The sequence below is a fragment of the Myotis lucifugus genome, unplaced genomic scaffold, assembly GCF_000147115.1.
Source record: "Myotis lucifugus unplaced genomic scaffold, Myoluc2.0 scaffold_53, whole genome shotgun sequence".
Lineage (NCBI taxonomy): Eukaryota > Metazoa > Chordata > Mammalia > Chiroptera > Vespertilionidae > Myotis > Myotis lucifugus.
Genome location: NW_005871101.1, coordinates 5,857,396 through 5,874,285, shown reverse-complemented (window position 1 = coordinate 5,874,285; position 16,890 = coordinate 5,857,396). Strand labels below are relative to the sequence as shown.

Genomic DNA, 16,890 nt, shown 5'->3' with positions numbered 1-16,890 from the left:
AGAGGTTTCAATAGGATGAAACAGACAGGGTGAATCTTAAGAAGTTATTATTTTGCACTTTAGGAACCCACCTTTTCTACCTATATCCCTGTTAGTGATATATCTCCAAACTGATACTGGAAGCCAAAGGGAAGATGAGTTTTTTAAAAAAATCATTTTAAATTACATGTTCTCTCATTCTAAGAATGTCTATGTATAAAATGAAGCAAACATGCATTTATTTATTAAGGACATATTTTTAAATTTAGAATATAAGATTGTATGAATGTATATCTTTATCCTCTCTCTATATATATACACTAGTGGCCTGGTGCACAAAATTCATGCACATTAAAAGGGAATTAGAGGAAATATTTTAATATTGCTATTTACCCTTTATAATACAAGTGTCAGAGATGAAAGAAAATTAATAAAATGTATATGAAAATCTTCCTCCTATCAGAGTCTGGGGCACGCTGCGGGACCCAGAGTCAAGTTCCCATCCACCCGCGTGCACCTCAAAATTGTGCGAGATCCAGACCCAGCCAGCCCCACCCCTGTAAACCTCTGCCAGGCAGGGGGTGCAGCCTCAGGCCCCCCATCAAGCCATGCCAGTTGGGGGGCACAGCCTCAGCTCACCCAGCCCAGCGCCAGGGTGGGGGCTGTGGCCTGAGGTCCCCCACCCTGGCCCAGTGCCACACAGCCTCAGGTCCCTGCTGATCTCTTGTTAAGGCTCATTAACCCCGCCTCCGCTGTGGGTGCAGCCATCTTCTGACTGTGTGATGGAGTGAGTGTCAATTTGCATATTACCTCTTTATTATATAGGATATAAAGGGGTGATATGCAAATTAGGCTGGGACGCCATAATGGTCATGACCAGGTCAGGAGAAGGCTGCATCACAACGGCTCAGGAGGAGCTGTGCACGCAGATGGGCGGGAGGGGACTGTGTGCCGCCCCCAGCCCCAGCGGACACACACCAGGGGTGAGGACATGCTCTGAGCAGCTGCAGCGTGACTCAGAGTGCACCCCCACCCCAATGGACACACACCAGGGGTGGGAACATGCTCCGAGCAGCCGCGGTGCGGCTTGGAGCATGCCCCTGGTGGGTGGTGGTGGCGGCCAGAACAAAGCAGCCTGGGTCCCGGGTTCCTGGCAGTGGCAGGAGTGAAACAGCCTGGGTCCTGGGTGCTGGAGGGAAGCTGGTGCTGGCAGCCAGGGGAAGGAAGGCCTATTCTTGCATGAATCTTCGTGCATCGGGCCTCTAGTATATAATAAAAGGGTAATATACAAATTGACCAAATGGTGGAATGACCGGTCACTATGACACACACTGACCACCAGGGAGCAGACACTCAACTCAGGAGCTGCTCGCTGGTGGTTATTGCGCTCCCACAGGGGCAGCGCCGCTCAGCCACAAGCTGGGCTGAGAGCTGGTGAGTGCAGCGGCCCATCTCCCTGGCAGCTGAGGATATCCGAGGGCTCCCAGACTGCGAAAGGGTGCATGAATGTCATGCACCGGGCCTCTAGTTAAACAATAATTTACCACCCAATCATCTCTGGTACCTTGATCTCCACCTACTTCTTTAAACAAACCCCACATTCTCAATTCTACTATTTTCTGTTCACAAAACATTTTCCTTTGTATAATCCTGAGCATGAGCAATCTGTTCTTGCTTTATTCTGTTTGGTAGGCTTTCCCCACCCTGTCTCTCCCCAATCCTAAATGTTGAAATCACAGATACCATTTATGAAAGCTATTTTCATCATTATTGTTTGAATTCTACAACCAAACACATGTTTTTTCTCTCTTTTTTAACCCTCACCCGAGGATATTTTTTCATTGATTTTTAGAGAGAGTGGAAGAGAATAGGAAAGACAGAGAGAAATATCAATGTGAGAGAAACACATCAACTGGTTGCCTCCTGCATGCCCCTGAGTGCCTGGGATGGGGTGGAGACTGCAACTGAGGTACATGCCCTTGACCAGAATCAAACCCAAGATATTTTGGTCCACAGGTGGACACTCTATCCACTGAGCCAAACCAGCTAGGGCTGATGTCTCTTTCTCTTGATCCTTGCTAGCAATATTTTTATACTTACTATATTCTGATTTTTGTGCACTTTTATTTCTTGCATACTAAATTGTAAACGTATTCATCTTTGTACACCCTGAAGGGCTTAACATGGAGTTTTACAGATAATAAGCTCCCAAATTTGTTTGCTATTACAGTGTCTATAGTTTATTTGACACTATGTCTCCTGTTTGTTTATTCAACTTTATCTTCCTTCAGATTATACCAGATATTATCCAATGTCTTAATATAGGTTCATCCATTTTCTTTACATGGTTCTATAGCTCAGGAATGTTTTAAATGCAGTAAAGATAATCTTTGTTCTGGATGATAGTTATATTAACTCACTGGGAAATTAACCTTTAAATTTTTCTATGGCCTGTGGTGATATTTGATGAAAAGAATCACAGTAACAATGGTAGTAATTGTACTTTGTTTCCCGGAGTCTGGAGTATTACTCATGTAAATGATTTCAGACCTGTGTCTCCTCCAACAAATATAAATATTTAATACATGACAAAAATCTAAAATTAGTTTTTAGAATGTTTACAAAGGGCTTTTATACCCATGCCTCTGCATTCAATGGATATGGACTCCAGGGAGGGTGTTTCTGTATAAAGTGTTTCTGTATAAAACGTTCTGTAAACAGTGTTTCTGACAACTCCGATGTTATAAATCTAAGGGTACTGCTGGGTCCATATCAGAAGACTGGGCTCATCAGTTATCTTTGATTAAAGATAATGGGCACCTAAAGATGGTGATGATGATCATGGCAGTGCTTGCTGCAACAACAAAATAGCTATCAATATTTTAGTACTCTTTATAATCCATAAAATATGCTAAGTAATTAACATGTATTTATCAATTAATTTAACCGACAATTAAAGTAATTTTATTTTCTACAGTTTCTAGATAAAATTGAAGCTTAGAATGGTTAAGTTGCTGAGTGTAATTTAGGCAATAAACTAATTTAAACTCAGATCCTTTGGACTCACAAATCTTTGCTTTTAACCAATGACAATATACTTCACAATGAATCTGAAATGAATAAATACAGTTTGCTTCTCACTGTTTATTCTCTCCTTTCATTTAAGTTTCTCAGAACCACCTAAATATTAACTAGTGCTAAGTACTCTCAAATACTCTGTTTTGTATCCTCCTTAACATTTTATAGGGATTATAAATGCTTTTGAGAATTTAAGCATCTAAATTTATTAAAATTATATTTAAATTTGAAATCCCAATCCTGTACAGGGTGGCCTGTAAAGCAATTGCAGAGACTGGATAACAGGATATTTTTTCTGATTGTGAATATAGCCCTGTTCCTTTGCATTTTTTTAATACCAGGATTTTAGCAGTATTTATTGCACTTGCTTAGCTAATACAGTAATTATTACTAACAATATTGTCATATTTTAAAATAAGCAGGCACTATTTCTTTTACAGAACTTCGAGGAAGACATTTAGTGCTCCTTATGACATGTTTCTCACTTGCTTTCAAGTTTAATTTTCACAGTCAAGCTCAAGGAAGGGTATTACCCTCTGGTTCAGACAAGAGAATGCGCTCACGCAGCTTGTGCACAGCTTGTGTGTAGCGGGTCCAGGATTTATTTAAGCCCAAATACCAAATCCAGGGTTAATTCTTCTGAACATCAGCTTCCCCATTACTGTCCAAAATAACCAGGGCTTGATGGATAAAAGAGGCTTCCTATGATAAATCCAAAAGCTTGTGAGGTCTAGAATTAGAACTGACTTTAAGGCTTAGATTTGCTCTCCTTGTATTCAAAGGTGCTGAAATTTTCCCACAAAGAGAATTATTGTTCTTCTGAAAAAAATTATATGAGTAGCTATATTTGGAAATAGTAAAATACCATGCATTTTTTTTCAAAAATACCATATTTCTCAAGTTTGAAAAGTAGTAGTCACTCCTTAATTTTTCTCACTCCTTAATTATCTAAATGTAGGTAGTTTCCAAATATTATTTATTCTAATCGTTATGCAGATTGGAAAGCTACCCCTACTTTCTATTCTGACTTCCACTGACTTGGTTGGCATCTTCATTTGATTCTTGTCAGATCTATCACAGGAACCTTCCAAATGGCTCTTTACTTCCCAAGCCTTCAGGTCACAAGCAGCAGCATTAATTTGGTTTGCCTTCTTAAAATATAAATATAAATTTAAAAGTAATCTACTCCCCCCGTGTATCACAATATCCAAAAAAATCCCTCTCACAAACCTTGAGACATGATATTCAAAAATGGAACCTTGGCCTCAATGGTGTGGCCCAATGGTTGAGTATTGATCTCTGAACCAGGAGGTCATGATTTTGATTCCCAGTCAGGACACATGTCCAGGTTGCAGGCTCAATCCCCAGTGCAGGATGTGAAGGAGGCAGCCAATCGATGATTCTATCTCATCATTGTTGTTTCTATCTCTCTCTCCCATTTCCTTCCTCTCTGAAATCAATAAAAATATATTTATTTTTAAAAAAGCAGAATCTTGTAGTCAGTCTTGGGTTAGCAACTGATAAAACAATTTAACTAGTTATGTCGAGTTTTAAAAAATTATTATTTCTTTAAAGAAGAGGATCCCCCTCTGTAAATGGGGTCATAAAGAAATGTGTTGACAATTAGGGTAAGTACATGTAAAACACCACAGTGTTGGGAACACAGGAGGTATTTAATAAATCTTAATTAAGTTTTTTCTAATACATTGCTGCCCATCAATGCCAGCAATGTATGCAGTAATGGAGATTTTCTGCATCTTTCAAGTGTCTAGTCCATTCTAATCCACTCGTTTATGCTATTTGCTCTGCCTGGAATATCCTTTCCTACAATGGTTACTAAAAAAATTCCTCCTTGTCCATAGAGATTATATGTTACTTTTTGGTGAATTATTCTGCTAATTTAGGCAACATTTGTTTTGCTGGTATAGTTTTGTGTCACTTGAGTAGGGCACCTAGATTATTTATATACTAGAGGCCCGGTGCACAAAATTCGTGCACAGGAGGGGGGTTCCCTCAGCCTAGCCTGCACCCTCTCCAATCTAGGACTCCTCGGGGATGTCCAACTGCCTCTTGCAATGCAGGACCACTGGCTCCTAACCGCTGGCTTCTAACCGCTCACCTGCCTGCCTGCCTGATTGCCCTAACTGCTCCCCTGCTGGCCTGATTGCCCCTAACTGCCTCTGTCTCGCCCCACACCTGGGACCCAGGATTCCCTCCTCTGGCTGGCTGCAGGCACCCAGGACCCAGGCAGGCTTTGCCTGGGCTGGTCGCAGCTGCAGGGGACCGTGGACAGGCAGCTTTGCCCAGGCTGCAACCTCAGGCTCCTGGGACTGTGGGGCAGATGGCTTGTCCTTCTCCCGGTCCACAGCCTGGCTGGTCCCCATTCCTCTCTTGTGAGCTCATTTGTGCCTGACTGGTCCCCATTCCCTATTCCCCAGTGTTGAGTGTCTGAGCAGTTATGGCGTGATGGCATGAGGGTGTGATGACCATTTGCATATTAGCTCTTTATTATATAGGATTCAATCAATATTTGCTTAATGAGGCATTATACAAACGCCTGCATTATAGAATTTTACCCAAATTCAGTTGTCACTTTCACTTTTTATCCTAGTCATTTCCCCAAATCTAGCATTTTTACCTCTTTTTCCTGATTCTTCAAGGATTTATCCTCATTTTATTATATTAAAAAGTTCCAGAAAAATATTGCCACACATCTAAGAGAGGGTTTCTACTTACTGTATGCTTTTGTTATTTTTAAATTTTCTCATACTTCCTTTGTTTTTTCAATGCAAAAATTTTAAGCATTTAAACAATGCCTAATTTGTAAACTGCAGTCATTTTGTCTATATACCTTAAAAGAAAGTGATGGTGAGCTTTCATTTGTATTCTTTCACCTTTTAACCCTGTTTCCATGGAATCCATAAGTCCAATTCAGAGCTGTTTGGTATGCAAAATAGCCTGAACACTTCCAGAGGTAGCAGATAAATGCCCTTTCTGGATTAGGTCAGTCTTGCAGCCTATTATCTTTCACATTTCCAAAGTCTATATTTAGTTGATCCTATAAGTAAGCAAAATAAGCAAACATATTCAAACCCTACAATAAAAGTCTAGCATTCTTCCTTGCACTTATTAGCCACAGAATGAATAATTGTTCAATTTAATTGATTTGTTGCTTCTTTCAATTGAATTGGAGATGGATTTATTGAAACTTCTTTCTTGGTAAGATTTTCTTTTTCTTAATCTATTTCACTAAAATATCTCATAAGGAAGGAAAGCCAGAAACATGGATTACAAAAATGTTAGAATTTTTGACAGCACTGGAGGGGAACACAGAATTCTTTCATATAACCATTTTCCACTTAAACTTTTGAATAAAATTTATCAGGATTTTTGCATTTTATTGTTATTGCTTTATTAAGGTATGATTACAATGTAAAAAGCTGCTCATATTTAACATGTACAACTCAATGTATTTAGGGGTAAGTATACACCCATGGAACCATCATCACCATCAACATGGACGTAGACATTCCATCATCTCCCAAACTTTCCTCCTGCCCCTTGATTGCTTTTATTATGTGTGTGCATTCTAGGGAGCAGCTATAGGGTCAAGCCTCAGACTGACCTATGGCAGAGCCACATACAAGTCCCAAATTGGAGGGCAGAACTCTCCTAGAACAATTAAGCTTGACCTTATAGTCCTCCCTTGTTCCTAGGTAGCTAATGGGCTGTGTGAGGTGCAGCAAGTGCTGCCAAAACAAGGCTTGAGTAACGAAATAGATTTGAAACTCACAAGAACATTGTAAACATGTTGACCACTCCCCTTGTTTTGCTTTGTGTGATCTGACTATAAAATAAAGCTTCTGCTTACAGGCAGTGTCACTGTTTCCCCATCCAGGCATAGTGATCCTACCTGGCCCTAACTGTATTCTCTTGTCTGTCTTCTTTAATCCTTCACTGCCCCTCCTCAGGTTCACCCCGGCTGTGCTGGACATGGTTCATGCATGCATGTGGTGTGTGATAGGAAGAAACCATGAAGTTCTATCTAACAATATCTTTCAAGTATTGTTAGTTATAGATACTATCCTCCTATATAATAAGAGAGAAATATGCTAATTAGCCATTACGAACTGAGGCATAAGAACCAAGCACATCACGACCAGATCACAGATCAGCAGGATGGTGGGCCAGTGAGGTACAAGCCGGCTGCAGAGAGCTACAGGAGGGGGCAGGGCAGTAAGCTATGAGGGGAGGGAGGGGGGAGTGGGGGGGAGCTACAGGAGGGCAGGACAGAGGGCGGAGAGCTACAGGAGGGCGGGGAAGCGGGTGGAGAGCTACAGGAGGGCGGTAGCAAGCTACTGGCACGCAGATTCTTGCGCAGGGCTACTAGTGTTATATAATAGAGCTCCAGAATTTATTTATTTTGAATAACTGAAACATTGTACCCTTCGACCACCACCTCCCATTTTCTCCTCCTTTAGACCCTGAGTTGTATGAGTTCCTTATATATTTTTGAAATTGACCCATTATTAGATATGTGCTTTGCACATATTTTCTCCCATTCTGTGGGTTACCTTAACTGTGCAGAAGTTTTTTAGTTTGATGTAATGTCACCTAATTATTTTTGCTTCTTTGTGTGCCTTTGGTTTTATTTACAAAAAAAAAAAAAAAATCACTTCCAAGGCTAATGTCAAGGAGTTTTTTCCCCTAATGTTTCATTGCTTCAGGTCCTTGATCCATTTTGATTGATTTTTGTATATAGCATGATATGGTTTCAATTTCAATCTTTTGCATGTGGATACCCCATTTTCCCAGTACTATTTATTGAAGAAACTACACTGTCCCCATTTTGTAGTCAAGGAGGCTTTTTGACAGATTACTTGGCTATATATATACTAGTAGCCCATCGCGCGATATCGCGTGCAGTAGGCCTCCCACTGCTTCCGCTGGGAGCCGCATTGCTTCCACGGGAGGCAGAAGCGAGCTGCAGCACCCATGGAAGCCAGGAGGGAGCCGCACCACTTCCACAGGAGGCGGGAGGGACCCATGTTCATTCCACAGGAGGCGGGAGAGACCCCTGCTGCTTCCGTGGGAGGCGGGCCCCCTGTCTCCTCTCTGGGCCTGCACTCAGCCGCGGAGGCTGCGGGCTGGCCTCCCTGTCCCTGTCCGTGTCCGCTCAGGCTCCAGGGGGCCGGCCTGAGCCAGGTGTGGCAATGAAGCAAGCATTCCGCCAGGCCGCTCATGCTGCCCGCTCTCAGTGGCCACCCCCGGGACTGGGTGACTCCATCAGGGCTGAGAGGACTGGGCGCCACCATCTTGTGGCTATGGGCAACACCATCTTTGTGACAGAGTGATGGTTAATTTGAATATTACCCTTTTATTAGATAGGATGGATATATATATATAGTTGCTTTTTTCCCCTGAGGTCTCTATTTTGTCCCATTTGTTTCTATATCTGTTTTTATGCCAGCATAATACTCTTTGGATTACCAAAGCTTTGTAATAGAATTTGAAATCAGTAGATGAGTTATGTTCCACTTTGTTCTCCTTTTACCAGATTACTTTGGCTTTTTGGAGTCTTGTGGTTCCATATGAATTATAGAATTGATTTTTCCATTTCTGTGAAAAATGCCATTAGAATTTTGTTAGAGATTGAATTGAATATGTAGATCACTTTAAGTACTATGGACATTATAGCAATATTAATTATTTCAATCAATGAACATGAGATATCTTTTCATTTATTTGTCTTCAAATTATTCCATCAATGATTTATAGTTTTCAATGTGCAGACCTTTTACTCAGTTAATACTTTCAACAAAAAAGATTTTTTTTTAATATTCTTAAATATTTTATTTTTTTGATACTATTATAAAGAGGGTTGTTTTCTTAATTTATTTTTGGGACATGTGTTATTAGCATATAGAAACAAGAATAATGCCATAACCAGTTTGACTCAGTGGATAGAGCATCGGCCTGCGGACTCAAGGGTCCCAGGTTTGATTCCGGTCAAGGGCATATACCTTAGTTGCAGGCACATACCCAGTAGGGAGTGTGCAGGAGGCAGCTGATCAATGTTCCTCTCATTGATGTTTCTATCTCTCTATCCTTCTCCCTTCCTCTCTATATATATATATATATATATATTTTAAAAAAAGAAATGTGAATAAAATATGTCAGGATGTTTGCATTTTCTTTTTTATTACTTTATTGAGGTATGGTTACCTTCTTTCTGCATCTATTCTTGAATGTCTTGCTCTACTGAGGTGCTTGAACTTTTCAACTCCACTCTGAAACTCCCGTAATGTAATTCTTGTCTGTGAGTTCTGTTCTATTTGTTGTTTCTGTGGGGAGTTGAGGGCTGGGACCTCCTATTCCACTGTTTTGTAATGTCACTCTGAGCATTTCTGTGCTTTTCATATTTTATTAATGATTATTGACTTATTAACAATCTATAAAAACATATTTAAATTGCAGTATAATTTCTGTTCTGTAGGAATTATATTTCCACATGATTTTAATTTGTTTTCCAAACCAAGTTTTAAGATGCTTGAGGATCAGACCATTGTTTATTATTCTTGACAAGCCCAATAAAATCTTCAAATATATTAATCTGATTTTATTTATAAACACTAAAGTAAAGCAAATGTAGGTAGGATTAAAAATATAAGCACAATAATTAAATTTATTTTTAATAGATAATAATATAACAGATTTTAAGAAAATTTATATAATAGTTGAGTTATAGAATGTCTAATAGTGAATAATTATGCTTTCATTAAGAAGGAAAAAGTGGAAAAATGAAAAGATGGAGATAATACAGTTTTGGTTATTTGAAAATGTTGACTAAATTAAATAAAAGTCTTTATAACTGAGTAAAAAAATATTTTTATCATAATAACCGATTTCAGATGAGCTTCAGACCAATTGTTGGTGATACTTTGTTGCCTTTTCATAGACCTGCTGTAATGCTTCTGATATTTCCAGTCTCAGTTTTATCACTGTTTTCCTCTGCTCCCTACACTTCACCACCACAATGTTAGGTCATTGTTCAAAAGAATAATCACAGCCCAGTCTATCTAATCTAAAGCAGATAGACTGTAAATAACACTCTACTATAATTTATAAACATTCCCTGGTTCCATCAGCACCTATAGAGTGCAAAGCCAGAATGTGATTATACAACAACATATATAAAAGCCAAGCAACTGGAATGACCAGGTCAGCTTTTTAAAGATCCAATTTAAAGGGCATTATAAACTGGCTAATTGATTATGGATAATATAACAATGCACTAAGTAATAAAAAGATAGATCATAGATCGATAGATTAATAAGTGCTGGTGATTTTCATTATTGTGGATCAACTCAGTTTCTATTCAATTGTTTTAATTGCTGAAACAGATTTTCAGATGGGAACTTATTAAATACTAGAGGCCCAGTGCATGACATTCGTGCACTGTCGTGGTAGTCTTCAGCCCGGCCTGTGCCCTCCTCCAGTCTGGGAGCCCTCGGGGGATGTCCAACTGCTGGCTTAGGGGAGCAGGCCTAAGACGTCAGTTGGACATCCTTAGCGCTGCTGCGGAGGCAGGCTCCCGCCACCACCACTGTGCTCACCAGCCGTGAGCCTGGCTTCTGGCTGAGTGGCGCTCCCCCTGTGGGAGAGCACTGACCACCAGGGGGTAGATCCTGCATTGAACGTCTGCTCCCTGGTGGTCATTGTGCATCATAGCGACTGGTTTTTCCACCATTTGGTCAATTTGCATATCAGTCTTTTATTATATCGGATGGTATGCATTGCAATAGCAGTGGTGTTGCTGGCAAAAATAGCATTCTTCCATGGAGCTGTGAAAAATGCATTTCAGGGCCTGGCCAGCAAAGCTCAGTGGTTGAGCATTGACCTATGAACCAGGAGGTCGCAGTTCCATTCCCAATCAGGGCACATGCCTGGGTTGCTGCTCAATCCCCAGTGTGGAGCATTCAGGGCACAGCCGGTCAATGGTTCTCTCTCATCATTGATGTTTCTATCTCTCTCCCTCTCCCTTCCTCTCTGACATTTATATATATATATCTATTTAAATGCATTTCAGGGACCCATGCATCGGAGCACTTGAGGCATGGTGGTATGATTTATTGGAGTGAAAACAAAGGGCTGTTCCAGGTGCTCAATGTCTCATCCAGACCAGGTGGCTCAGCTCCATCTTGGCACAGAAGTCCAACCTCTGGGGCCTCAGAACTGCACCCACACCTGTCAGGCCCAGGAGGGCCAAGATCCAAAGATGCACAACTTTCAGTGTCTCTTTTCCCCATCTGTACCTCTGCCTCAAGGCTTGATGGCACCTGGGACTGTGACCAGCGATGAGCTTGGGCCCACCCGCTGCCAGGCCCACAGGGCTGCCAAGGAGAAAGAGCACACAAACAAACATCCGGCCTTTGTTAAGCTTTGAAGATATTACCTTGGACTTGGGGAGGATAAGCTTTCTTTCAAACTAACCAATCTTCCTCCTAGTTCTTTGTGGGCTTGTGCTGGGCCCTCCCCGCAACCAATGCCTTTCCTGAATCTTCCAGGGTAGACTCCTTCGCTTTGTGATTGCCATTTTGTCTCCGACTGCCCATGCCTCACAGTTCTACCTGTCATCTGGCTTCTACTGTGCTTGCCTCAACAGAGTAATTTCCCTTTTATGTTTATCCCTCACTCCCCCCCGCAACCCCCCGCCCATTCCCCACCCTATGGTTGCAAAGCTGCCACTTCCTACTTAAGCAGGATGATGTCTGATTCCATTTGTTCCCTTCCTTTATTAATAACTAACTAGCTACCTATGCTAACAGTAGCATTTTAAAAGAAGTCCCTAAATCCTTTATAGCAATGAAGCATATATTCTAACTGAAACGCGTGGCTTCTTTTGAGCTGGATGCAAAGGTGATTTCTTTCCTGGGTTCTTGTCCAGGTGGATTCAAAGAATGAAGCTGCGAACAAAAGGTGGTATATGAAAAGGTGAAAATTTATTGGAAACAAGTACAGATAAGCCCCTTTTTCTAAGGTTTATAAAGGCTGCAGTTCTTTGTTTCTTGATATTCCCCCCTGATTGGTCACTATAACAGCTTCAGAGCTCAAACCCAACATGGGAACCCCCTCTTTTTCTCTCCCCCTTCAGTGGTAGAATTCTCTATCTCCTGTGAAAATATGTCTTCCTCTTACTCCCATGTGTCAGCATTTCTCTATCTCGGGTGGCTTGTCCCTATCTTCTGTGAATGGGTGTCTTCCTCTCCCCTTATCCGGTGGCACCTTTTGTCCTTTGTGAATATATGCCTTTTGGCTGCTCCATAGACCTCACCTTTGTAGCGCTCCCCCCATGGACCCTCTTTATTTCTAAAACTCCCTAAACCTGCCTATTTTACCCCTAAAAACTCCTTTCATAATAGATTTCTTAATGTAAATAAAGTTTTGCTTAGTGTATGACCTGTATAACTGTGTTGAATTTCCTTGCCTGGATCAGTACTAATGTTTTAGTTCTGCTCTCAGAAAATCAAGTGTTATGCCTTAATATATCAGAAATTAAAATTTTTTTTAATAAGTTAGGAGTAAGAAACCTATCAGTTGTACTTCTTCTGAATGATATGACCTCAGGATTTTGCCTTCACAGAGTTATATATTCTGACTGAGAACATAATTCCAATATCTGGCTTTGGTCTGATCTGGTGTGTTTTTTCCCTTTGGTTTCCCCAGAACTGTGTCTACACATTCTCAGATAATACTGAAGCTTCCTGACTACCCACTTAATGCCGGGGTTCTTGATCCAGCATCTAGAAGGGTTCAGGAATCTGGAGAAGGCGCTGTGTGTAGATTAAATAAGAGTCCAGAGACGAAACATAATTTTGAAAGGCATTGGGGGGGCCAGAGGAGCTTAGCTAAAGAAACCAAGTTCTCCTTGTCTCTGGACCCCTTGCTATTTATTAACACAATTTGTCCTAAGGCAAGGTAGATATGCACATCAAAGGTAGGGCTAGGTACAGAGTCCATTGTCAGATTGGTGAAAAACTGCCTATGGCTGCTCAGGTGTTTGGCCAGTAAGAGGCAATAACATGTAGATTGAGATGCCCTTAGCTATCTGGCAGTAAGCAATCATTTTTGCATCCTTTTCACATTTGGGGAAATGCCCTCAGCCATCTCCAGATGATTCAGCCCTGCTGACATGCTGGAATTGACTTCCGGCACCCACTTCTCAAGACACAAGGTCATTTAAAAAATGTATAAAATTATGAATTTCAAAATATATGTTACCTCCCAGGTTTTGGCCTAGGATCAGTGGTCAGCAAACTCATTAGTCAACAGAGCCAAATATCAACAGTACAACGACTGAAATTTCTTTTGAGAGCCAAATTTTTTAAACTTAAACTATCTAGGTAGGTACATTGTTATTAACTTAATTAGGGTACTCCTAAGGCTTAGGAAGAGCCACACTCAAGGGGCCAAAGAGCCGCATGTGGCTCGAGAGCCGCAGTTTGCCGACCACGGGCCTAGGTCATTCATTCTTTCCTATTAACTTTATCCCTCTAGGTAACCTATTCAATCCCATAACTCCCAATCTATACTAAACACTTTACAGCCTTTATCTCTCTTCTCAGCTTCAAGTTTATATATCTAAATGTCTACTTGATTTCTTTACCAAGATCTCAAAACATAAGTATGCTCTTGTCTTCCTATTGTCCTCATTTTCCTTCTCCAATCGTCATCATATCAATAAATAACACCATATCCACTCTATTGATTAAACTAAGGTAGAAATTATCATTAATCTTCTGTTTCTCAGCTCCCATACCTTACCTAGCAGCAAATCCTGTTATTTCTTTCCAAAATATACCTTATTTGCATCGCTACTCCTCTAGTTCAAGAAATCTTCACTCATTTGGGCTCATGCAATAGTCTATTTAATGGTTTGCCTGTTTCTACTTTTGCTCCCTAATTAGCCATTCTGCACACGGCAGCCATAGTGTGTTTTAAAATTCATGGCATCCTTCTGCTCTATACCCTCCAATGGTTTCTCGTTGCACGTAGACTAAAATCCAAGCTCCACACAGCCTCTACATGGCATGGTCACTGCCTCCCTCTCCAGTCTTATTGCTTATCTCTCTCTTACCTTCTCCTTGCTTTTGCTCTGACCATGTCAGGACACTGTAAATTATTAGAAAACACCAAACTTATTTCCACCTTTGCAGCTTTGCTGCTTTTCCCTTTACTTTGAGCTCTCTGGCCTATAATCTTCATATGCATGGTTTCCTCTTTTAATCCCAGTCTCAGCCCAAATGTCATCCTTTAAGAGACACTTTTCCTGAGAATCTGTCTAAACTTCTCTCAGTTCTTCCCATTTTATCCACTATTATTTTGTACATGGCACTCATCAGTACTTAAATTTATCTACTTGAATGTTATTTTTTTATCCTTTAAAATATAAACTCTATTTAAACAGTGACCTTTTCTGCCCTTACATCACTCTGTGTTCAACCTGTGGAAGAATAATTAGGATACACTCAATATTTGTCCTGGGAGGGTATCTATAATAATGAAAGCATCATATGCTAATTAGACCAGACAGCCAAATGACCTTCCTGACATCCTTCTGGATGACCTTCTGGACGAAAAGGGGGCTGCGAGGGCTGAGCCCTTGCACGAATTTTGTGCATCAGGCCTCTAGTTGGCACATGCAATGTCCAACTAGGAACAGAGAGCCCAATCAGCATGGCTCAGTGGTTGAGCATTAACCTATGAACCAGGAGGTCACAGTTTGAATCCCAGTCAGGGCACATGCCCTGGTTGTGAGCTTGATCCTCATTGGGACCATGCAGGAGGCAGCCGATCAATGATTCTCTCCTATCATTGATGTTTCTCTCTTCCTCCATCTCCCTTCCTCTCTAAAATTATTTAAAATATATATAAAATAAACAAACAAAATAAACAAAAGACAGAAATAGTTTAATGACAATATGATATTGAAGTGATTGACATTTAATCCACATTCTCCCTAAACTGGTTTAGTAACATGCAAGTCTAAGTGACTCTTAGACACAAGAAGTTTCTTTAGGTAAATGAGTTTGTATAATTCTATTAGAGAATTATAAAATGTTTTTGTCTATTATTCTGTAAAGTTTTACAGAAAAGAACCTTACTTAATCAAATTTAATGAAATGAATTCCAAAGTTAGTTGGCCTGGGAAAGGTTTCTTTCATCATTTAACATATTAGCCTTTGAAAATGCTGGTCTAAATCAACACAGATTCCCTTGAAAAATAAAGTCGCAAGAGGACAACATCTTTTTTCAACATTTTTTAATAAAACCTCAATAAATAAAAACACATTTACTTTTAAGAATTTGATAGGAAATTAGAAATAACAGCATTGAGAGAAGAGGAAAAATATTCAGGTAAGTAAACAAGAGTAAAAATCCACAAAACAATAATAGCAAATTGTTTTAAATTTTTTTTTAAAAGTGGATACTCTCAAGTAGTTCCAGATTTAGAAGAATATTATTGGGAAATTTTGAACAGAAAGTAATATAGTCTGATAAAAATTTATAATTATCAAACTTGTTCCTTAGAAAGTCTAAAAAAGGTGGGATAGTATCAACATGACTATCCTGGTTATAGCTAGGGAAAGTGATGTAAAACCAGAAATTCAAAGTTAAATCAAGGGAAGGATTAGTGAGATTAAACTGAGAGGAATAAGTCCATAAAATCTATACTTAACTACAACATGAGGGATAGCTTTAAAAAGATGCTGTAAAAAATCTGATTTTCAGCTACATAAAATTTGCCAACATGGCTATAGTGCTTTGAGCTTTCATCATCCTATATAATAAAAGGCTAATATGCAAATTATCCCCTCGGGAGTTCGATCAGAAGACCAGGAGTTTGACTGCTCGCTTTGATGTGTGCTGACCACCAGGGGGTGGTGCAAAACAAAGGATGGCCCCAGTCGGCAGCTGGCAGCTGGGGGAAGGCAGCTGGGGGAAGGAAAGCCTGGCCAACAGCTTGCAGCCTGGAGAAGTAAGACCACGATCAACCCTGATTGCCAGCCAGGCCTAGGGACCCTATCTGTGCACGAATTTCATGCACTGGGCCTCTAGTATGTTTATATTTTTCTTTAAGGCTTAGATGAAAAACAAATATGTATGTTTCAAAAATTTGTCATGGATAAGGAATATATTTAACTCCCAAATGAAAAAAGTATATTTATTTTTAACTCTCATGTCTCTATATACCTCTCCACAGACACTGTTATATTTTTAAACCTCATTCCTGGAAGCACTGCAGATGTCATATCAGTTTACAAAGCCAAAGAGTACCTCTGGGAATGGCATGGCAGTAACTGAAATAGTATTTGGCCAAATTAAGAGTGTATGCCAAGGATGCCAAAAATCACAGTAACCTGGCAGGTATGTAGCTATTATTTAACTGTGTGATCATTGCTGGTTTCTCTACTGGAAAACTATTAGCTGTTTATGCGGTGAAATGGAGCCCGTGATTTAGGCAGAATATCTCTCTATTTTTATGTCAGTAGTAGCTGTTTGGGGATTGTACCCAATCACAAAATAGGATTTCTCAAGAAAACCATTTGGGGGAAAAAAAAATTAACAAGTTTCTAACTGAGACACAAAAAAATGGGAGAATATCAATTTAGGGATTATTTTTGGCTATAAAACTTAATATTCAGAATAATGTTTATGTTCTGGAATACTTATATGTTTTTCTTTCTAGTACTAAACATATTGGCTTCATCTTAGTGTTGCCGAAGAACTCTAATTTCAATTTTATCTAATAATTTCAATTCTATTCTGTCA

At 40.1% G+C, this 16,890-nt stretch overlaps 1 long non-coding RNA gene across 1 annotated transcript in view; it reads left to right on the top strand.

Moving 5' to 3' along the window:
* Nucleotides 1-16,485, top strand: part of LOC111826074 — a 97,165-nt gene extending 80,680 nt beyond the window's left edge. Inside the window, exon 3 of the long non-coding RNA XR_002829318.1 lies at nucleotides 16,322-16,485. This is a non-coding gene — a long non-coding RNA (uncharacterized LOC111826074). The remainder of the gene's footprint in view (nucleotides 1-16,321) is intronic.
* The last annotated feature ends 405 nt before the right edge of the window (nucleotides 16,486-16,890 follow it).